We start from the raw sequence: 24,552 nt of genomic DNA on the forward strand, positions 1-24,552 counted from the left end.
CTTACCTTCTACACTGCTTTCTCTTACCCTCCAACCTCACTTTTCCTGCTCACAAACTTCCCTGATAGTTTCCCTGCAGCTCAGCCCAACTGAACAGAAAACAGGTGCTCACTCTTTCCCTGGTCTCCCAACCTGCCATCCTCTTCAACCAACAGAGAATGTTAATCAGGAAACATGGGAATAATTTCATAAGAAATAATACTGCCTGTGGTGCTGGCATCTAATACAAATTTCTTATATAGGAGTATGCTTTTGCATTTAATTACACCCATTCTCTACTGCTTATAAACATTATCATATGAAAAAACAGAAATGAGAGTTAACTATATCAGAAATTATGTCAGAAATAAACTCTGAATTTTAAAAAGCTATAATATACATGGTTAATTTTGGCAATCTGCACAAATGACCTGCGTCCTATTACTTTTTGCTTTTGAGTACTTCCCAACCTCTCTACTGACCTCCACCTCCTCCCTCCTCCTTCACTCCTACTCTCTTTCTACATCACTGCCCCCTTTGCCGCTGAAGCTCTCTCCCTTTGGAAGCAGTCTTGTAGACTGACATTCAATCATATGAGAAATGTTACTTATTTCAAAATGGTTCTGTAGGACAGGCCTGAATGGCATTTGATGGAAATCAACTGGCCTTCTAATAACCCTTAAATATGTTTCCAGCATACATGGGGCCAGTATTGAGGCATAATATGTAAAGCCACTGCCTGTGACACTGACATCCCACATGGGCTGTGGTTCATGTCCCAGCTACCCTACTTCTAATCCAGTTCCCTGGTAAGGTGCCTGAGAAAGTATCAGAGGATAGCCCAAGTGCTTGTGTCCCTGCTTCTTCATGGGAGACATGGTTGAATCTCCTGGCTCCTGCTTTGATCCAGTCCAGCGCTGGCTGTTGTAGCCACTGAGGATGTGAACCAGTGGATGAAGATTGGTATCTGTGTGTGTATGTGTGTGTGTGTGTGTGTGTATGTTTCTCTTTTCCCCTAACTCTGCCTATCAAATAAATAAATTTCTTTTAAAAAGTTTTAGAAAGGGGTCCACACTAATGGTGCAGCTAGTTGAAAACATCCCTTGCAACACTGGCATCCCATATAGGTACCAGTCCTGGTGGCTCCATTTCCCATCCAGCTCCCTGCCAATGGTCTGGGATCAAGTACTTGAGCCCCTACACCCAAGTAGGAGATCTGGCTCCTGGCTCCTGGCCTCAGTCTAGCACAGCAGAGGCTGTTGTGGCTATTAGGGAGTGAACCAGAAGATGAAGATCTCTTAGAATAGAAAAAAGAGGGGTCGGCGCTGTGGCACAGTAGGTTAATCCTCCACCTTCTGTGCTGGCATCACATATGGGCCTGGAAAAGTAGTAGAAGATAGCCCAAGTCCTCGGGCCCATGCACCCATGTGGGAGACCCAGAAGAAGCTCCTGGCCCCTGGCTTCAGATCAGCAAAGCTCTGGCCATTGCAGCCAACTGGGGAGTGAACCAGCAGATGGAAAACCTTTCTCTCTATCTCTCTCTCTGCCTATAACTCTACCTCTCAAATAAATACAAAATCTTAAAAAAAAAAAAAGAATAGAAAAAAGATTAAAATTAAGAAGAATAAAAAAGCCCCTCTCTCATTCTGCCTTTCTATTTAAAAAAGTTTTAAAAAATTTAAAAAAAGAAAACTGACCACAAATATTCTGACTCAATTTGACATACGATGGAGCCAAGAAAGCTACTGCTGACTTTGTCTAGTGCCTCCTCAATCCCTTTCTGCAGAAAAAACAATTCCTCTTGCTTTCCAAGCACCCAAAGCCAAAATGACCAGTGCTACCCAGTTTAACTCTGTTAAGGCTGCTCCAGCATTGAAGGAAAGAAGGAGGAAGGGACACAAATGCACAGTGCTTTAGATCATAGTTTCAGACCAGAGTCTCATGGCTGGGGGGGTGGGTGCTTTCTCAAGATGGAGTCTCAGGTGCTCCAAAATGGAGTCCCTACTGTCCAGGTGTTACTTCGTTACCAGCTTATGCATCTCATACAAAATATTCCTCTCTTACACATTTTATAAAACTTGCCAGAAACCTATAGCCATGAGGGGAAGGATGTGCCAAGGAAGCCAGTTAGCCTGATGAGTCTAAGCATCCTGTTCTCAGCTTTTTCCAAGTCATATTAACAGGCAAACAACATGATTGCTCAGAAAGTGGTCTTACAGTTGTTTCATGGGTGTGAAGCAGCTCTTCCCACCAGAAACACAAAAATGCTGGTCCACTCACAAGCACTGTGATAGGGAGGGCACTGGGGAAAAGGTCACAAACAACACACTGGGGCTGAGAGGAGAAATGCTGTCACCCTAACACCCTCTATCCAGAAATCACTTTCTGTGTTTACTTCCTAGATGGCCTCATTATGCTAAATGAGTTTCATAAACTGGTAATCTGGTGACAATGACATTCTATCAGGACACTGGAATCACTCAGTTATTCATGTGAAAACTGCATTACACAGAAATTCACTCAGCAATAGTTTTCAAGGTCACATCTACTCTACATCTCTGTGGGGGGAGAGGTGAACTTTTTTTCTTTCCCCTCTTCTTTTTGACCCCTCCTCCCATTAACAACTTGTATAGATGCTTCCACAGACCAGTCTTTATGAAAATGTAGAACTAATATCGTCCTATGTAAAAACATGTCACGGGTTAAACACAGAACCCAAAATAAGACAAGTAACTGGACTTCTTCATTAATTCAGTGTGGGGTCCAGCACTGTGGCAGAGTGAGTAAAGCTGCCCCCTTCAGTGCCCACATCCCATATGGGCCATGCCAGGTAGATTGTTTTGAAAGGGAGGGGGGAATTTTTTCTAAGTCCCAGCTACCCCACTTCCAATCTAGCTCTCTGCTATGACCTGGGAAAGCAGTAGATGATGGCCTAGGTCCTTGGGCCCTATACCCAGTGGGAGACCCAGAAGAAGCTCCTGGCTCCTGGCTCCTGGCTCCTGGCTCCTGGCTTCAGGTCAGCCCAGCTCTGGCCATTGCAGGCATTTGGGGAATGAACCAGCAGATGGAAGACCTCTCCCTCTCTCTCTGCCTCTGCCCCTCTGTATCTCTGACTTTCAGATAAATAAATAAATCTTTTTTTAAAAAAAAGTATGGACTGTAAGATAATCAGCCTGGTGGAGCACTGGGTGACTGATTTTCTGTATTTGTGTTTATAGTTCTCCACTTCATGCAAATCCAGACTAAAATAGCTCCAGTTGTTGACTCGCACAGTTCACTCACTCTCCATGACAGGCAATAGCAGTTGACATCCTTCCTAACAGGAGAAGGAAGAAGAGCTGACGACAGAAATTGAAAAGCAAACAATTAAATCATCAGCTAAGATTCTGTGGCCTCAAACTCCAGATTGAAAAGTCTGCTAACTAAACACGGAAGAAGGATCAACCCGCAAAGTTATTGCTCACCCTTCACACTGTTCCCTCTGGCGAAAAGCTCAGCAGCAGGGCCACCGCTGCCAGATGTGTCCATGGGGAATCCAATGGCCCGATGAGGTGCAGAGTGGGGGCCACGGAGCAGCTCCTATTCTGCCCTCCTTCCCACCCCTGCTGCCTCCCGCACTCCTCTGAAGGCCACTGAACCCCTCCCCACAGAAGCAGCAGCCAGAAGGCATTCCGTGGGAGCCAGGCTTATTTAAATAGAGCGAACTGGGAGCTTCATGGCCTTCCTTCCCCGCCCTCTCACCTGCCCCGCTTGTGCAGTTGTCCTGACCGGTGCTCTCTGTTTTGTAACCACCACATAAAGCACATTAAGGAAAATTTGAGCAAGGTAACACGTGGGCCGGCCTGCACTAGGAGGCTGGGCAGTGGCAGTGGGAGACAGGAGAGCCAAGGTCCCAGCCCTGACCATGCCCTGGGAAGCCACCAGGATCACTGAGAAGCAAGTGAGCCACGTGGCAGAGCCACCAGCCGCCCTCTCGCCCCACCCCTCTTCCACACACGCATAGATGCCCCTTCCTGTTCTCCATACTTGCCATGGAAAGTCCTGGGAGCACATCCCCCTGCTTCAGGACACTCAGGGAGCAAAGCAGAGAGTGTGGAGCAGAAAAAGTCCCCGGCATGTGGGACCCACAGGCGGCAGCTGAAGAGGCACAGAAGCAGCGGGTGGCGGCTCAGGGTGTCTCCGCAGACTTCCTGGGATTGTGTGCAGAGCAAGAGCGGCAGTGAATGTGGGAGAAGGAGCAGTGTGGCCTCTCAGGCTGACTCTGATCCTTGAATGAATTTCCTCTGTTCTCAACTCTGCACCAGAGGGCAGGTACCGTCATGCGCAAATGCTGGCACAGGTACTCCCACGTCCACACGCACAGGCATTCAGAACGCAGAATACGTCAGGGCACCTGGTGACTCTGGGAAATGGAGTCCAGGCCATGCATTTCTAGAGACTGGAGGGCGATCCCCAAGGGCTTCAGTGTGGAATGGATGGAGAAATACTGGCCAGCAGGGGGCATTCACTCTGTTCACATCCCCTCTTCTTTTCCTTCCCACCCCAAAATCTCAATGATCAGTTGGTGTTCTTTCCTGAATCAAATCTTAAAGCGTGGCACTCACTTCTGCTAACTGATCCCAAATCCTGGCTCCTTCATAAGCTCTGCCTTCTTCCAGAAACATCTTACTGGTTGCATTGTTCCTGGAAACTTCTTTCAAATGATTATGAAAGCAATATACCTTTTAGCAGAGGTGTAGAGGGTAGAGTTTAACATGCAGATTTGATAATACAATTTTTATTTGTGTTTTATTGATGTTTATAGTTCTTCTCAAATCATTTTACACCATCTTTTAATTCCTCAAGCATAGAAACAAAGAAGGGAACTGGATACTGAACTAACATTGCTAAGTATCTTCTAGGAGCAAGATTAAGGGACTAAATGCCTTACCTCATAGCATTTATACCTTGGATTAATTCTGGAGACAGTATAATCAGGGTTTTCACTAAGGGGAAACTGAGGTGCAAAGAGTTTAGAATTTTCCCATGGCAATATCATTAAAACGTCTAGGTTAAAGGCTAACTAAAATATAATACTGGTCTAAGAAATTCTTTTGTCTTGGGGCTCAGTTTCTAAAACCCCAGATTTGTCATCTGGGGAAAAAAAATGAGAGACAGGGAGGTTGGTGCCATGGTGAAGCAAGTAAAGCTGCCTCCTGCAGTGCTGGCATCCCATGTGGGTGCTGGATTGAGTCCCAGCTGCTCCATTTCAGACCGAGCACTCTGCTATGGTCTGAGAAAGCAGTAGAAGATTGCCCAAGACCTTGGTTCCCTGCACCCATGTGGGAGACCCAGAAGAAACTCCTGGCTCCTGACTTCAGATGGGCACAGCTCCAGCCATTACAGCCAGTTGGGGAGTGAACCAGCAGATGAAAGACCTCTCTCTCTCTCTCTCTCTCTCTCTCTCTCCTTCTCTCTGTGTAACTCTTTCAAATAAATAAATAAATCTTTAAAAAAAAAGTGAGAGAGAGGAAGAGTACCCACAACAATAATCTACACTGTGGAGAACATAGGATTATAACTTCTCTAAAAAGGAAGGCAATTCAAAGTTGCTATTATTCCATGGTCATTTTCATTTTTTCTTACATTTAATATCAAGATAGCATATATATATTATGCAATCTTAGGTATACATATGATTTTTAAAATGTTTAAGTAGAAATGCAAATGGATAACTGGATGACATGGAGTTCTATGTTTATGATTGCTTCTGTCAATTCTAGTTCATGGGATTAGAGTTGTTGCTGGATTAGGAATGCTTAAATATTTATCCATTGACTTCACACTAGTATTTACTGTCAGGCAATATTCTTTGGGTAGACTGCTCTTTCTTGCCAAATTGAAATTTAAATGGGGGCAAGAAACATGTTTGCCTTGAAATTAACTCAGCATCTGGACAGAGTCTCTTAGTGCAATGAATAAATGAGAATATAGAAACAAGCAAATAAGAGTTCTGACCCCCAAGAATTGCCTAGTAGAGGAGACAAGGAAATAGAAATCTATTTGAAGACTGTCACAATTAGGGTTGAAGTGTATAAACAGGAACCATCCAGGCCAACAGGTCAAATGTTCACCCTTGCTATGGAAGGCATTCCATTCATTTATTTAATAAGCATTTATTGAGCAATCTTCTGTGTTGTATGTGGAAAGAACTACCAGACACTTGATTTCTCTAGAAATTGAAGTAAGAGACACTGAACAACCAGATACAGGCAGGGAGACTGGGCTGAATCACAAAAGGCTTTGGACACAAAGGTAAGGAAAATAAAAGACAGGGGGTAAATTAGTCTATTAAAGATAATTTAGTTGGATCCACGCAGACGTACTGTGGCAGTGAGAATGAAGAAAAGGCAAATATTACATTGAGATCTACATGTAGAATCAATGGGAGTTCAATGCTTTAATATGGTGGATGAAGGCAGATGGAAACTTATGTGTAAATCTTAATTTGGATTTTATTTTTAAAGCACAAGATGTTCTCACCACATTAATGTTCATCAGTAACAAAAGGCTACCTCCAATCAACTTACAAAGTTTGCATAAATCTAGAACACAAACTCATGGGTAAATGATATGTATAAGCCCTATGTAAATCATCAAGGCCATCATGTTAACTGCTACCATATACAATGGTCCTCACTATGATGCAGTTACTTAGAAATTAAAAGACATGGGGTCAGCGCTGTGGTGTAGTGGGTAAAGCCTCTGCCTGCAGTGCCAGCATCCCATATGGGAACCTGTTTAAGTCCCAGCTTCTCACTTCTGGTCCAGCTCTCTGCTGTGACCTGGGAAAGCAGTAGAAGATGGCTCAAGTCCTTGAGCCCCTGCACCCACATTGGAGATCCAGAAGAAGCTCCTGACTCCTAGCTTCAGATCAGCTTAGCTCTAGCCATTGCAGCCATCTGGGGAGTGAACCAGTGCATCAAAGATTTTCTCTCTCTTTCCCTCTCTGTCTCTCTATCTCTTTCTCTGCCTCTGTCTCTCTGAAATTGTGCCTTTCAAATAAGTAAATAAAATCTAAAAAATGCTGATGAGAAACTATTTTCAAAGAAAAGAAACTAGAAGACATAATCAGTGGCTATACGAACAACCTAAATAAAAATGAAATTCAAAATCTCACAAAATTACATAATTCATAGCTGAATTTGGAATACCTCACTAAGTCACAGTTCATGTGTCCAGCAATCTCAGGTACTCAAAGTACAATGAGCAGGACATATGTAAAAATGTTCCCAGAATAGTCAAAATATGCATTATAAAGTCCAAGTGAGGTGTCCTGCCACTGGCTCAGCATCATGGCTCTTAAACTGGCTCATAAACTGGCTCCTCTGGCAGGCATGAGTGGGCACAAAGAGAAGAAGAAAGCAGTCAGTGTGAACTGTGACTAAGTGGAAAGGGCTCCAAGAACAGTGATGCAGAGCTCTGTGGCCCCTAGCTGGATGTAATATGCAGGCAGGCATTTTGATTTCTGGGAGACTACCATGCTCTGAGTTGCCATGGGGCCATCAGAACTGAGCAGAATCAACACATTCAAGGCCAACATCTACAATTCATCTAGTGATAATGGAGCACAGGAGCTTGGCTTTATGGGTACAAGTAAGCCTCACTCCCTTACTATATCTTTCTGTTTGGAGCCACTGGAACTGGAGAGCACATGGGGTCAGAGTGGGTAGAGGAGCATGGTGTGTGGGGAGTCTAAATGTGGTAGTAGTGTGCAGAGGGAGGTGTGGAGGAGGAGGAGAGAACCAAGAGCATCTAACACTAGGGGCATAAGGAGCAGAGGAGGAAGGGAGACAGGGATGATTTGTCTGCACTATGCCTGGTACTCTCCTGGGTATAATTGATACAACATGAATGCTGTGAATATAGTGCTTACCCTAAAGACACTTCAGTCCTGGGGGACAGGTGACAAGGACATAGACCATTACAAAACAGTGTGATAAAAGGTGTAGGTGCACAATAGAATCACCTACATCATTTGTGGATTTCACATCCACGTCAGGTAAGAACAATCAGGCTAAGGTCAAATCTCAGGCAGGAGAGCCCAGAAATGACACAGTTGTCTGAAAAGAAAATAGGCAGATGATAGGCAGAGGCTTGGTAACTGAAGCTGGGGCCAGAGCCTGGATCCTGACTGACTGGGAGGCTGTCAAACTCTCATTAACTTGTACGAGGCTGAGGTGTCCTAGCTTCTATCCTGGTGCTCATGTCTGTAGAGAGGCATAACAAGAAAGAGAAACTCACCTCTGCCTGTGGTTGACCAGAGGGACTGTGGGAGGTCCTCCATTTGAGGCCAGAATCATTTTACCCTGAGGTTTCCTCATTCATGGGAAGCCTTCTTTTCTTTCATTTTCTTTTCTTTTCTTTTCTTTTCTTTTCTTTTCTTTTCTTTTTTTTTTTAACAGGCAGAGTTGGTGAGAGAGAGATAGAGACACAGAGAAAGGTATTCCTTCTGTTGGTTCACCCCCCTAAATGGCTGGTATAGCTGGTGCACTCTGCTGATCTGAAGCCAGGAACCCTTTGCTTCCTCCTGATCTCCCATGTGGGTGCAGGGCCCAAGCACTTGGGCCATCCTCCACTGCACTCCTGGGCCACAGCAGAGAGCTGGACTGGAAGAGGGGCAACTAGGACAGAATCTGGTGCCCCAACCAGGACTAGAACTTGGAGTACTGGTGCCGCAGGTGGATATTTTTTTTTTTTTTTGCATTAAATCCTCCTGCCACCAGATCTCCCACATACCCACAGAGGACAGATGATAATGACTTATTGAATGAACAGAATCTTGAGGTGTCAACTAAATAGAAGACTCATCTTATGAGTCAATACTCACCTTATGGGTGTACTGCAATATGAGAAAATTGAGGCAGGGGATTTTGGTCACACTCAACCTAAGAGTCCTTAAAAATCAAAATAAATAGGAGCTGGTGCTGTGGCACAGTGGGTTAAAGCTCTGGGTTGAAGCACCTGCATCCCATATGGGCACTGGTTTGAGTCCCAGCTGCTCCTCTTCTGATCCAGCTCTCTACTATGACCTGGGAAAGCAGTAGAAGATGGCCCAAGTCCTTGGGCTCTTGCACCCTTGGGGGACACCTGGAAGAAGCTCTTGGTTCCTGGCTTCAGATCAGTGCAGCTCCAGCTGGTGCAGCTCCAGCTGGTGCAACTCCAGCCATTGAGGCCATCTGGGGAGTGAACCATTGGATGAAAGACCTCTCTCTGTTTCTACCTCTCTCTGTAACTCTGTCTTTCAAATAAATTAAATATTTTTTTAAAAAGCAAAATAAATAAATATTCCCTTTCACAACTCAGAAGTGCCCAGCTGCCAACCTCCTGAGTATATGCTCCCAGAAAATGAGAAATCCCCTAAGACTAGAGGTGGGCAAGCACTATCTTGACACTTTCAAAACCACATGAGGAGAAAAAGCCCCACCCTACTAGAACCCATTCATCCAAGGATACAGCAGAAGCCTCAGAGGCTGGCTTCATTGCACATTTGCCAACAGGGTAGCAGGGCACAGAAGGCGTGAAGATATTTGTGGCCTCATGGTGCTGGCTCCAGCTGTTGACACACAAAGAATGGGTGATAGGCAGGAGTTTGAACTAGCCCTGCTTCTGCCTGGTCAGCACTTTAGTATGCATGGACCAAATCTGCATCTGGAGTGCCTGCTGAGGCCAGGGGATACATGTGGACCTACAGCCAGAGGAAGTTTGAAGCACTAGCTTCAAGGTTGGAGAGTTGCCATAGCAACAACACTTTTAGGGGTTGATGTGACAGGGACAGCCCTGGAAGATGAACTGGTCTCCTGACCCCATGTCTTTCCCTTTATGCTCCTCTGACCTACAACGTGAGTGAGACTCTGACAGAGGGAGAGTGGGGCATGGGATTTGCAAGGCAGACAGGTGAGCAAGTGAAGCAATCTGACTTCTTACCTGGGACAACTAGAGAAGAGGAGAGATTTGCAGGCTAGAAACAGAGCAGAGAGACAGCAAAATAATACATCCCTGTTGCCCCTTCCCCAAGACACACAATTGACCTCTTCTTAAATCAGAATTGATGGTAGTAGTGATGTTGGAAATTGTGAGTGAAGGGCCCAATGTGGCTAATTTTCTGTTTGTCTTTCCTGCAAAAGGTATAGCAAATGATATCTACTTAAAACATACACATAGCTTGAGGCCTGACTGAGAGTTCTTGCAAAATATAAGTACACCTTGTGAACTTGAAAGATGCTAATTGTGTGGCCTCTCACTGGGGATTTGGAGTTCTGTAATTAGAGCTGGATTTTGTCACCGGTGGTGCACACTGTTGTCTCTACTAGAGTCCATGGCCACTCTTATGGCATTTACCCTGGTTGGACATTTCCTCAGATTCCCAGCTGAAAGGCACCAAACATGAATGCCTTTAGCTAAAGAGTGAAATCTATCTGAACTGCAGCAGATTGTGATTGGATACATTTTTATTGTAGAATTACTACCGGAAATCGCCTTCATCAAAGCATGCTTTGTTCTGACTTTATCATACTCAGTGATGGAGCAAGGACAAAAGCCTTGGATCCCTGTTGACCTCTTACATAACAACAAGCAGGCCCCTCTTTTTCTGCCTTGCCAATACAGCTCCACCCTACTTTAACCAGGCCTGTCCTGCCTTGACTTTTGGACACATTGCTATCAGAAGACTCCTGCTGTCTGCCCAAGATCTCTCTCACTCCTCTCAAGCTATCTATCCATATCGCAGCAGCTAAGCCTCACAGTCCAGCCTCAGCCTGAACCTCTCCCAGTTCACACTGTGATCTCAAGTGACCCTGAAATCTAGCCCAAACTCTCCCTCTTTCTCATCAGCCCAGCTTTAGCTCACATCCCCAAGCCCTTTCAGTCCACTTTGTTCTACATAAACCACTGTTCTGTAAGGCAGGGGGTCTTCTCACTGCTGTATGCTCACTGGCAACTCTCTCCCATGTACTCACCCATGAGTTGTCCTATATGAGGTCTAGAGCACTCTAGGGAGCGATACAGGAGACATCAAGTCTCTGCAGCTGCATGACATGTTGATTGGGCTTATAAGCTCAGAGTAGGGGAACTCAAGTGTGGCCCACTGGGTACAATCTGATAGCACAGTAGTAGTAAAAATGGTAAAATAGTATTCATTGAGTCATTATATGCTAGACATGGCTAGTAGTGTTTTAAAATGTGTTGTCCCATTTCATTTTGCTTAAGCACAAGATACTATTATCATCATTTTCCAAGTGAAGAAGAATGGAGATTACCCAAGATGCTATTGCTAAGCAGTGGCAAAGCCAGAATTCAAACCTGGAAGAATTTCTTAATGATGATGGTTACTTTTTGGTTGGATTTGTCAGAGTCTGGTTGATTATACACACTCTATATACTGTCTACACACTCCAAAAGGTTTTTCTTTCTTTTTTTTTTTAAATTTTTTGACAGGCAGAGTGGACAGTGAGAGAGAGAGAGACAGGCAGAAAGGTCTTCCTTTTCCATTAGTTCACCCTCCAATGGCCACTGTGGCTGGCTCACCACACTGATCTGAAGTCAGGAGCCAGGTGCTTCTCCTGGTCTCCCATGCGGGTGCAGGGCCCAAGCACTTGGACAATCCTCCACTGCACTCCTGGGCCCCAGCAGAGAGCTGGACTGGAAGAGGAGCAACCTGGACAGAATCCAGTGCCCCGACTGGGACAAGAACCTGGTGTGCCGGCACCGCAGGCAGAGCATTAGCCTATTGAGCCATGCCGCTGGCCCAGAAGGTTTTTCTTAAAAAAAGATTTATTTATCTTATTTGGAAGGCAGAGTTAGAGAGCACTTAGACCATCCTTCACAGCATTCCCAGGCATATCAGTAGGGAACTGGACCACAAGTGAAGCAGCTGAAACTCAAACCAAAGCCCATAGGGATGCCAAAGCTGCATGCAATGGCTTTAGCTGCTATGCTACAGTGCTGGGCCAAAATTAAGACTTTCAAAAGTCCTTATATATGACCTAAGTTACAGAGAGGCAGAGGCAGTGAGCGAGGTCTTCCATCTGCTGGTTCACTCCCAAATGAATGGCCAGAGCTGTGCCAATCTGAAACCAGGAGCCAGGAGCTTCTTTTGGGTCTCCTACACAAGTGCAGGGGCCCAAGGATTTGGACCATCTTCTACTGCTTTCCCAGGCCACAGCAGAGAGCTGGATCTGAAGCAGAGCAGCTGGGGCTCAAACCAGCACCCAATATGGGGTGCTGGCATGGCAGGCAGTAGCTTTACCTGCTAAGCCACAATGCCAGACCCAAATGTTCTTAATTACAGGTTTTTGACAAATTCTGATAAAAATTTCCAGAACTCTGAGGGAAAGAAAAAAAACTTTAAAAAAAAGCACTAAGGGACTGGCGCTGTGGCACTGTGGGTTAATGCCATGGCCTGAAGTGCCAGCACCCCATATGGGCACTGGTTCTAGTCCCAGTTGCTCCACTTCCAATCCAGCTCTCTGCTGTGGCCTGTGGATGCAGTAGAAGATGGCCCAAGTCCTTGGGACCCTGCACCCATGTGGGACACCTGGAAGAAGCTCCTGGCTCCTGGCTTCAGATCAGGGCAGTTCCAGCTGTTGTGGCCAATTGGGGAGTAAACCATCGCATGGAAGACCTCTCTCTCTCTCTCTGTGTAACTGATTTTCAAATAAGTAATAAATCTTTTTTTTTAAAAAGCACTAAAATTCTAAAGGAGAGCAATGGAGAATTAGTTATAAGAATGAATAAATCAAACAAATTTATGGATTTATGTTTTTATTTAAAATATTGTTGGTTCTGTATTTGAATGTTTCACCTAAGTTCTGGAATATTTCTGTACTTTCTATTGTTATTAAGCTTTGATATACTTTTGTATATAGATGGAGTGTTCACCTTTTCTCTAATTAATTCATCTAAAATATAAAACTTTTAGGAGGATTTTTGGTTTCTTATTACATTGTGATTGTGTGAGTTCAGTAAGAATTTGTACTCATGACATCATGTTATAACTGAGAACATTAGCATATCACAAATTAAGCACAGAACACATGGCTTCAAGTGTTCCTAGACTTTCAGTGAGTGAATAGAAGCTGTCACTTCTTAGTAGGCCTCCCAAACATCAAAACATTAGATACCGAAGTCAAAAAAGAAAATATAAGGGGCTGGCACTGCAGCAGAGTGGGTGAAGATGCCACTTGTGATGCCAGCATCCCATTTGGATACCAGTTCAAGTCCTGTCTGTTCAATTCTGGTCCAACTCCCTGCTAATCCACCTGGGAAAGCAGTGGAATATGGTCCAAATCCTGCACCTGTGTGGGAAACCCAGAAGAAGCTCCTGGCTCCTGCCTTCAGACTGGCACAGCCCTGATCATTGTAACCAATAGGAGTGATTTAGCAGTTAGAAGACCTCTCTCTCTCTCTCTCTCTCTCTCTCTCTTTATAAGTCTACCTTTCAAATAAACAAAAATATGTAAAAAAGAAAATATAATTCCTTTTTGGATTGGATTTTTAGCTTGGAGAGATTCTGAATCATTACTCATTATATATGTTTAATGCAATTAAAAATGGATTATAATGCACTTGCTATTTAATTGCAAATTTGTTCATTGTTTTTAGATTTCCCGATTTTAAAAGTTTTATGGGGGGCTGGTGCAATGGCATAGTGGGTAAAGCTATTGCCTACAGTGCTTGCATCCCATTCAGGCACTGGTTCAAGTCTCAGCAGCTCCACTTTTGATCCAGCTCTCTGCTATGGCCTGGGAAAGCAGTGGAAGATGGCCCCTGTGCTTGGGCCCCTGCACCCACAGGTGAGAACTGGAAGAAGCTCCAAGGCTCCTGGCTTTGGATTGGCCCACCTCTGGCTGTTACGATTTTTTGGGGAGTGAACTACTGGATAGAAGACTTTCTCTCTGCCCTTGCCTCTATGTAACTCTGCTTTTCAAATAAATAAATAAATCCTTTTTTAAAAAATGTTTTATGGGGCTTATTAGTGTATGATTAATCAACATTTCTAGTTTCCTTATATAATGTCAATTATAGTAAAATATTCTGCTATTACCTTTTAACTCTGTTCATTGTTTAGGATGACAACTCAATTTGTTATCTTCTTTGGTTTGGTTACATATTTTTCTTTTTTAAAATATTTATTTATTTGTTGGTATGTCTGAGTTACATAGAGAGAGAAGGAGAGGCAGAGAGAGCGAGCGAGGTCTTTCACCCACTGGTTCACTCCCCAGTTGGCTGTAATGGCTGGAGCTGCGCCAATCCAAAGCCAGAAACCAGGAGATTCTTCCAGGTCTCCCATGTGGGTGCAGGGTCCCAAGAACTTGGGCCATCTACTGCCTTCCCAGGCCATAGCAAAGAACTGGATCAGAAGTGAAGCAGCCAGAATATGAACCAGTGCCTATGTGAGATGCCCGCATTGCAGGTGGCATCTTTACCCGCTACTCCACAGGGCCAGCATTGTTATATATTTTTCTTTTTGATCTTTGTGCCTCTTGCCTGGCAGAATTTTTCAGAAGTATAATTCCCAGCATAATACTCCTGGCCTGGCACTTTGAGATAGTGAATTCTGGCTACATAACAGATATAGCTAAGTTTATGAATGGACAGCAAGTAAAGTTAGCCTGAAGACCACTCCTTCTAAACCCTCATTGTTGCTCAAATTTGGCTAAAAATGTGCTCACACTGACCCCTTCTCATCAAATGTTTCTCTCTTACATGGGTCTGGATCAAAAACCAGGTCAAATAAAACCTGGAAAAATTGGAACATGATCAGCTGCATTTTCAGAAATGGATTTTGTTCACAAGGAGGAAACAAATATCAAGATGCAATGAGTCATTAGTGTCAATCCTAAATCAGATTAGATGAAGCAGGGTGGTTATAAAGGGAGAGCTTTTTTTTAATGAATTATTGTTTGATAGTAACTATAACAGAACATTCTGTCAGAACTATATCCTCTAGAGAGGGCTTCCATTTTGAAGGGGAGATGCTAACTTGATGTGATACTTAGTGTTCTCATACCTAATGCTAGAAATTTTGTACAGCACCCACAGTGAACTTCTGAGGAAGTTCTTTGACATTGTTGTTCCTGAAAAGCTGGGATTAGGATGCAGAGTACTAATTCAAACTTTGGAAAAATAAAATTGCTTATGCTGTAAGATTGATCTGGGCATTGCCATGTGAGGCTGGCTGATATGTCTCAGAATAACAGTCACTGGTGTACTGCAGGACACAGAGTAACTCACTTTTGGCCAACCCAGCACAATACACACAACTCACTTTGTGTGCTTCCACTTCTGGAGCAAAGGTTACTGGCTCATTTTGGGCTATTTGGAAGATATTAAGACATACTATTTGATAACCAAAATGTTACTCTGAAGCTATAAATTTTTTGACAGGCAGAGTTAGTGAGAGACAGACAGAGAGAAAGGTCTTCTTTCCGTTGGTTCATCCCCAAAACGGGTGCCATGGCAGGCACACTGCACCCATCCAAAGCCAGGAGCCAGGTGCTTCCTTCTGGTCTCCCATGCAGGTGCAGGGCACAAGCACCTGGGCCATCCTCTACTGCCCTCCTGGGCCACAGCAGAGAGCTGGACTGGAAGAGGAGCAACTGGGACAGAACCAGTGCCCCAACCAGGACTAGAACCCTGAGTGCTGGTGTTGCAGTAGGAAGATTAGCCCAGTGAGCCATGGCACTGGCCTGAAGCTATAATGTTTAATCCAGTCACCTTGCCACGAGACCCCTCTGGGGCACATATATGTGAATAATTTTATGATATTGAACAGCTGGATCTGAGCAATGTCCCTTTAGCAGAGGGGGAAACACCCATTCCATGTCCTAGAAAGCCCATGGGTCTGGCCTTGCTAAGGCAACTACAAATGGGACTTGAAATTCAATAAACCTGTAGCAGGCTAAATCTTTTTCCAAAAAGATTTATTTAATTATTTATTTGAGAAGCAGAGAGAGAGAGAGAGAGATCGCCCATCCATTGTTTCACTCCCCAAATGGGCACAGTGGCCGGAGCTGGGCCAATCCAAATCAGGAGCCAGGAACTTCTTCCGGGTATCCTGAGCAGGTACAGGGCCCCAGGACTTGGGCATCTTCTACTGCTTTCCCAGGCCATAGTAGAGAGCTGAATTGGAAGTGGAGTAGCTGCAATGTGAACCAGTGCCCATATGGGATGCTAGCACTGTGGGCAGTGGCTTTACCTGCTATGCCACAGTGCCAGCATCCCATATGGGCACTGGTTCAAGTCCAAGCTGCTCCACTTCTAATCCACTCTCTGCCATTGCCTGGGAGAAGCCTGGAAGATGGCCCAAGTACATGGGCTCCTACGCCTGTGTGAGAGACCTGGAAGAAGCTCCAAGGCTCCTGGCTTTGAATTGGCTCAGCTTCTGCCATTGAAGCCATCTGGGCAGAGAACTGGCAGATGGAAGACTTCTCTCTGCCTCTGCCTCTCTGTAACTCTGCCTTTCAAATAAATAAATAAATCTAAAAAAAAAGCTGCACAGAAACTGGCTGTGCAATCCTTCTCATAATGCAGAGGATCTCTACAGCTAAACCCGAGACTAGAAACTTTGTCTGAAGCAATGCCTACAGGGCTGGTGTTGTAGTGTACCACGTAAAACAGCCAACTTCTACTCAGTATCCCATTTGGATGCTGGTTTGAGTCACAGCTGCTCCACTTCTGACCCAGCTCCCTGCTAATGGCCTTGCAAAAGCAGCAGAAGGTGACTCAAGTACTTGTTCCCCTACCACTCATGTGGAACACCCTGAAGAAGCTCCTAGCTTTGTCATGATCAATCCCTGGATTATGCAACCATCTGAGAAGTGAACGAGCAATGGAAAATCTCTGTCTCGCTTTATTTCTGTTAACTTGACTATTAAGTAAATAAATAACTAATAAAAGAAATACCTAAAACTTTGTCTCCCTTCATTCTTACAATACCCTAGTCAGACAGTCATTGTTCCTTTTCCCTGAGGTTTGAGGAATAATAAGAAATAGGGGCAATTGAGACAAAACTTCTATAATACAAAATCAGGGCTCAGCCTCTTGTCTGTGTCTCTTAGCCCAAAATTTCCTTGCCTATACAATGTCAAAAAAAATTTGGGACCAATGCTGTGGCATGGTAGGCTAAGCCTCTACCTGCAGTGCCAGCATCTCATATGGGTGATGGTTCTAGTCCCAGCTGCTCCACTTTTGATCCAGCTCCCTGCTAATGGCTTTGGAAAGCAACAGAAGATGGCCCATGTCTTTAGGCCTCTGCATCCATGTGGAAAGAATTTCCTGGCACCTGGCTTCAGATCAGCTCAGCTCTGTCCATTGTGGCCATTTAGGGAGTGAACCAACAGATGGAAGACCTCTCTCTCTCTCTCTCTCTCTCTCTCTCTCCCTGCTTGTCTGTAAATTCTCCCTCTGAAGTAAATAAATAAATCTTTTTTTTAAAAAAGGGAGTGATACAGCTGGCCTCACAAGCTAGTAATCACTGGACAAAAGAAGTCATTTGTTTCTGCAATAGATAACCCTGTTAGCCAAAATTGTCTGGAAAGGATTATTTAGGGGAGTTTCAGATCCAGGTAAGAAAAATCCAAGTCTGGGAAGTAAATAACTATCATTTACATGTAAACCCCAGGCCAACTGAAGCCCACCGGGACATCATAAAAATTCCCTAAAGAACATGTCATTGCCAACAATAAAAGGAAGATCACAAGCACCACTGAACAGTCGGAAACTTGGCCAAAGCTCAACAATCACCTGTCAGCCCCAATTTTAATCTATAAAAACCTTTACTTCTAACTTCTCAGGAAGCCCTGAAATTAAGCAAAAGTTCTCATCTTACTTTGGACTTTGCCATAAATACCTCAATCCACCACCACTCAATGTCAGTGATTGGCTTACTGTGTGTTGTGCAAGCACATATAGGTTAGGGGGTTCTTTTTGTTTGTTTGTTTCTGTTTTAAAGATTTATTTACTTGAGACTCAGAGTTACATGGAGAGAGGAGAGGCAGAGAGAGAGAGAAAGAGAGAGAGAGAGAGAGAGAGAGGGGTCTTCCATCTGCTGGCTCACTCTCTAATTGGCTGCAATGGCTGAAGCTGCACTGATCTGAAACCAGGAGCTTCTTCTAGGTCTCCCATGTGGGTGCAGAGGCCCAAGGACCTAGGCCATTTTCCACTGCTTTCCCAGGCCAAAGCAGAGAGCTGGATCAAAAGTGGAGCATCTGGGACTCAAAGTGGTGCCCATATAGTATGCCAGCACTGCAGGCAGTGATTTTTATCTGGTATGCCATGGGGCAGGTCCTGGTTAGGGGGTTCTATAACAACATTGCTAATGAGTTTGGGGGAATCGTTATGCAATAGGAGCAGCGATGGGACTTGAACTCAGGCATGCTGACATAGAATGTAGGCATCTCAAGCAGTGCTCCAATCACTATGCTAAATCCCATTCCCTTAGTTTGTTAAATTAACTTTCTATTTGAATGCCAGAGAGACTAAGACAGCAGAGATGATCCATCTGATGGTTCACTCCCCAAATGCCTAGAATAGCTGGGGCTAAGTGAGGCCAAAGCCAAGATCCAAGAACTCATTCAAGGTCTCCGTCATGGTTGGCATGGATCTGAGTGGCTTAGCCTCCAAGGGTGAACATTAGCAAGATGATGGGATTAGGAGAAGATCCAGGACTCTGTCCTAGGCACTCTTGTAGCTGATGTGGGTGTCCCAAGTGACAGCTTAATTGTTGTGCCAAATTCCAGCCCAGCTAACTTTGTTGAGATATTTTCCCTCACAAGTCTCTTTCTCTACTTAGAAGAGGGAAAACTGATTTTTCTTTGACAAAAATTGTCAATTAAACAGGGAGATTCACACAGATGAAAATGAGATACACTCAGTATTATTTTAAATATATTATTTCAAAGTTTGCTTTTTATAAATTCAGGAAAGTAAGAAGATAATATATTGTGGTTTGGGTACAAATAATATATCTAAACTGAGCATAACATGAATTTTAACACCTCTGCTTTCGAAGACATTTACAACTACTTTGAAGTTGTGTAGAAGAGAATGATATAGAATTAATGAAAACATGAATGCAGGAGGTCAGATTCTTCTTTTCACCTCAGGCTCCAATGCAGGACCACCAAGTCTGTATTGCAATGTTCTGATACATTATGTATATTTTCACACTGTTTTTGTCTGCCACTCTCTGAATCTATGTTGGGATTAATTCCCCAAGCCCTCTTAAATCTGTAGAAATATCACAGCATGATATAGCTCCATCCCATTAAAACACTCAATAATGGATACATGACTCTTCCTTAAACTTTATATGAAGAAACACAGAATAACTCATCTGGAAGCATTTCAGAAAATGAGATAAACATTCAGGGAAAAAGCATTTGGCATGGTAGTGAAAAGACCCACATTCCATGTTATGGTACCTGGGTTCAAGTCCCAGTACTGATTCTGATCCAGCTTCCTGTTCATACACAAGCAGGTGAGCAGCAAGCTCAATAGTTATCTCTCTGTTGCCAGTGTGGTGGATTCAGAATAAGATTCTGGCTTCTGACTGCCCTGGCCGGTCCCAGCAGGTGCAAAGACAATCTCTCTCCCTCTGTCTCTATGTGTGTGTGTGTGTGTGTCCCTCAGTCTCTTAATCAGTATCTCTCTTTTCAAATGAATTTTTTTTAAAGATTTGTTTATTTGAAAGGGAGAGTTACAGAGAAGAGGCAGAGAGAGTTTGAGAGAGAAGTCTTCCATCCACTGGTTCGCTTCCCAGATGACTGCAACAGCTGGAGTCACACCAATCTGAAGCCAGAAGCCAGAACTTATTCCAGGTCTCCCACACAGTCACAGGGACCTAAGGACTTGGGCCATGTTCTACTGCCTTCCCAGGCCATAGCAGAAAGCAGGATCGAAACTTGAGCAGCCAGAACACAAACCGATGCCTATACTGGATGCTGGCACTGCAAGTGGCGGCTTTACCGGTAACACTATGTCACAGTGCTGCCCCATGAAATGTTTTCTAAAAATGAGAAACATCATGGACAAGAAAAATATTTTTTCCTAAGCCATCAGGGTCATGTTCAGCATCTTTACCTACATGTGGAAACTGCCCAAGTCTTTCAGAAGCTGCAATCATATCTTAACTCAGTCTTGAGGGAAAAATGCTCTTGCTTTCCTGTAGGTGCTGTGCATACATCACTGGTAGTAGCAAGCCTGTGCTTGGCTTCTCCAGGGTGAGTTTTGGTGCAAAGCTCACTGTTTAGCGGTGGCTTGCTGTCCCCTGCTGGCCCTCTGGTGGAACTAATAAAGTGTTTGGCAGATACTGACAAATTGTTTACAAACTTTAAAGACCCTACATAATGATGAATAGCAAAGTTAAAGTGCTCACAACTTCCCATTTTATAAAGCTACAGGAATGGAGAGACTGAGCCTCTTCTAATCTCAGCTTCAACTGTATCCCATTACCTTTTTTATGTGCATTTCACTTCCAATCATTTCACAATGTTTGCTATTGTCCTTTGTGATTTGTTTCTGTAGCTCCTAGGAGTGTGCTCCTATTTTCCACATATTGTGCACTTCTCAAATGTTCTTCTGTTACTGATATTCCAGGTGAATCTACTGTGGTCATAGGATGTCCTTTTTTATTTTTATTCTTTTAGTTTTATTTAGGTTTTTTTGTGATCTAGCAAAAGATCTTCTGCAGACAATGTTCTGTGAGTACTTGAACAGAATGTGTATTCTTTTGTTCAAGTACATGGTCAAGTTGCTTTATCCTTTCCAATATATTGCAAACCTGTTCTGTCCATTATTAAAAGTGACACATTTCTGTCTCCTAATATTAATTTTTAAGAATTATTATATCTAATACTGTACTAGAGAGAGAGAGAGGCCTTCCTCTGCTGATTTTCTTTCAAAATTGCTACAAAGCTGGCCAATGTTGTGGAACAGTAGGCAAAACCACTGCCTGCAGTGGCAGCATCCCATACGGATCCTGGTTTGAGTCCTGTCTGTTTCAATTCTGATCCAGCTCTCTGCTATGGCCTAGGAAAACAGTGGAAAATGGCCCAAGTCCTTGGGCCCCTGCATCCAACTCCAGCTATTTTGGCAATCTGGGGAGTGAACCAGTGGATGGATGACCTCTCTCTCTCTCTCTCTCTCTCTTTGTTTGACTCTCTGTAACTCTGTCTTTCACATAAATAAATAAATCTTTTGAAAAGATGAGTTAGCCAGGAGCTGGATCACTAGAACTGCCAGGACTAGAACGAGTGCCAGAATTGGTGGCTTTACTCTCTATGCCACAGTCCCCCTTCCTAATACTAGTCTTGACCAGTCTTTTCTCTATGATTTTTGTCATTTTCTTTCATTTAATGTTGGGCTTCTTTGTTAGATACATGCATATCTAGAATTAATCTTATCCAGGTTGATTGACACTTTCATTACTCTAAAATGTCATTTATCTGTAGTACCTTTATTTTAGAGTTTATTCTCTTATTAGAATGGTCAGCAAGTATATACATCGTTTATAATTACCTTACACTGCATATCTATATTTCATGCTTTAACCTCTAATACTTTTGTATTAGAAGCACCACTGTTCTGGTGCTTAAGGTTCATTTGCTCCATGATTCTGGCTTTTTCATTTTATCTTAAAGATTTATTTTATTTTATTTTATTTTATTTTGAAAGACAGATTACAGCGATCATGAAGGGAGCATAGTCCAGAGTAGGCAAAGCAGCCCCTGGTACAAATCACCCCTGTGAGCTGTCTTGCTGCTTCCTGAATATTTCTTTGAATCAGAAATAACCTGAGCAACTAGTTGTTGACCTGGTGTCATTGGCCTAAGGAGTTTCAGAATGGCAGAAACCAGATTGAAATTCCAACTTAAATCTAGGGAAATGTATTTGGTAAGTATCAAACTTGTACATGGTGCTACCAGGTAATATCTCTTTTAATATTTTGTTCAGCTGTTAGTGGATATTTTTTGTTTTGTTTTGAAAATATTTATTTATTGATTTGAATGACAGAGGTACAGAGAGAGAGGGAGACAAAGAGAAAGAATTTCCATCCATGGTTCACTCCCCAATTGGCCATAATGACCAGCATCGGGTTGGTCCAAAACCAGGTATCAGGAGCTTCTTCTTCCAAGTCTCCCACATGGGTTCAGGGGCCCATGGACTTGGGCAATTTTCTGTTGTTATCCCAGGTCATAGCAGAGAGCTGGATTGGAAGAGGAGCAGCCAGGACTAGAACCAGCACCCATATGGGGTGCCGGCACTTCAGGAGAGGGTGTTAACCCACTATGCCACAGTGCCAGCCCAAGAAATTGTTTTCTAACTTGGTTCTTTTACGGTCTGGACTAAACAGCAATTGTAATCAGAGCTCTATTCTTATTGCCCCTTAGCACTTATTTTCTAAGATAAATATATTGTATTTGGAAACTACAAAACAAAAAGCTGTTTTATGATAATACCACTTGACCTCCTTAAGACTGAATAAGAAATGGCCACTTAAAAGATCTCTGAATGGGGCTGGGGCTGTGATGTAGTGGGCTAAGCTACCACCGCAGGTGCCTGCATCCCATGTGGGCATGATTTTTAGTCCTGGCTGCTCCTCTTCTCATCCAGCTCTATGATGTGACCTGGAAAAGCAGTAGAGATTTGCTAAGTGCCTGGGCCTCTGCACCCACGTGGGATACCCAGGAGGAATTCTTGTTCCTGACTTAGGATTAGCCCAGATATGGCCATTGTGGCCATTTGAGGAGTGAACCAGATGGAAGACCTTTCTCTCTGTCTCTCCCTTTCTCTATAACTCTACAGATGGTCTGGATGGAGGCTTCTTGGTAATGGAGTTCAGTTGCTTGCAGTCGATGGTTACATGTTTTCTCATGAGCTGTCAGTGAGGTCTGCCTTGTCATTGCCTTTCAGTGGGCTCCTGAAACTTCCGTGCAAACACCATTATTCATAGGTCATTCAAAACACCAGCAGCCAGTGAGTGTCAGCCAAAATATGAAAATTTTAACCAAGGTTAAAATTATGTTCTGTGTATTAAGTACAATGAATCAGAATCAGCCTTTTGAGTTTTGTTTTTTAGGAAAAATTTTCAAAATCATAGCTTTAAGGAGCTGGCGCTGAGTCATGGCTGGTAAAACCACTGCCTGCAGTGCCATTATCTCATATGGGCACTGGTTTGAGTTTTGACTGCTCCACTTCTAACACAGCTCTCTGTTATGCACTGGAAAGGCAGTAGAAGGGTGCCCAAGTCCTTGGGCCCCTGCACCCATGTAGGAGACCCAGAAGAAGCTCCTGTCTCCTGGCTTTGGATTGGCCCTGTTCCAGCAGTTGTGACAATTTGGGGAAGGTGAACCAGCCAATTGAAGACCTCTCTCTCTCTCTTTGCCTCTGCCTCTTTGTAACTCTTCCTTTCAAATAAATAAATAAATCTTTATTTGCTGATAGATCAGGATTTCTCTCATTTGTCAGTTTAAAATGGCTAATCTGAATAAAAAATGAAAGGGACTCTGTGAAGAGGCTGGAGTCTCCCCTATTTAGATATTAGAACCCAGATACCCCCCTACCCAGCACCATACTAAGGTGGCCTGAGGGGTAACCCCCAGGGGACATCTGGAGGGGCCTAGGCCTGCCACTCCTTTCCTCTATCCCATTTTTGGCATGTGATGAAAAATATTGCATTTTGGATTTTTCTCTTTTGTCCTTGCACTTTAAAATCGCCTTAACTGTAGGCTAGGGGAAGCTCTGAGGGGCTCACTTAAGAAAGCCACCAAATCCCTCCCTCCCAAGAAAGGGGGGATTTTCTAATAGTGTTTTGAATTAGGCCAGATGTTTTTCCTGATCCCCCTCCTACCACCACCACCAATGTCATGGAGCTCTGACCCCTTTCCTGGGGAAACTAAATGCCAATAAGCCTAGGAAACTAACTTTCCAGAAGTCCTTTCCTCTAACCAAGAACTCAGACTCCCCTCTCTCCAGGTTTCTTTCCTGATCACTTAGCACCAACAGGGGGTTCTACTACTTCCTTAGTTGGTAACAGACAAGAGAGGGACCATGGGGGGAAAGGAAGACTCTGGTGTCTCCCCTCTTTTCCTGCTGCACTGAGGACCAGGAACAGTAAGATCCTCCTTCTTCTACATATCCCGCCCTCATTTTCCCATCCCAAGATAGATATATAATTTCTTTGATATTTATACACACACCTGGTAATGAAGAAGAGAAAAAATGGAATCTATAACAATAATAAAGAAATTGTTTCTGGTTTAAAAAATGATCTGGTGTCCTCCAGGGCAAGCAATTGCACAAATGTCCACTGAGTCTGGTCCAGGGATTAGGGAAGGAAGATCTTAAAAGGTAAAAGGGGGGAGCTACTACCCCAGCCTCAGGGCCCCAACTCTCCAACTCTGTTGCATTGTATAAAACACTCATCCTCTGGGAATTGGGGTTTTAAAAAATGTCTGTGCAGGGGAGGGGAGCCCCTTGGGGGAAGGAAGGTGGCCACCTGGGACCCTTTGGTGTAGACACAGTGGTGAGGGA

The 24,552-nt window shown here is 43.9% G+C and overlaps 1 long non-coding RNA gene across 4 annotated transcripts in view; it reads right to left on the bottom strand.

Annotated features, from left to right (window-relative positions):
• LOC138848221 (uncharacterized) overlaps positions 1-24,552 on the bottom strand; it is a 76,527-nt gene that overhangs the window by 15,577 nt on the left and 36,398 nt on the right. Inside the window, exon 1 of one of the 4 annotated variants that reach the window (XR_011386044.2) lies at positions 4,010-4,356. The exons of the other annotated variants lie outside the window; for them this stretch is intronic. This is a non-coding gene — a long non-coding RNA (uncharacterized LOC138848221). Of the gene's footprint in view, positions 1-4,009; positions 4,357-24,552 lie in introns of those variants that run through there. 4 annotated transcript variants of the gene reach the window in all.

Source organism: Oryctolagus cuniculus, chromosome 2 (assembly GCF_051225735.1).
Source record: "Oryctolagus cuniculus isolate XC-2025 breed Fujian yellow rabbit chromosome 2, ASM5122573v1, whole genome shotgun sequence".
NCBI lineage: Eukaryota > Metazoa > Chordata > Mammalia > Lagomorpha > Leporidae > Oryctolagus > Oryctolagus cuniculus.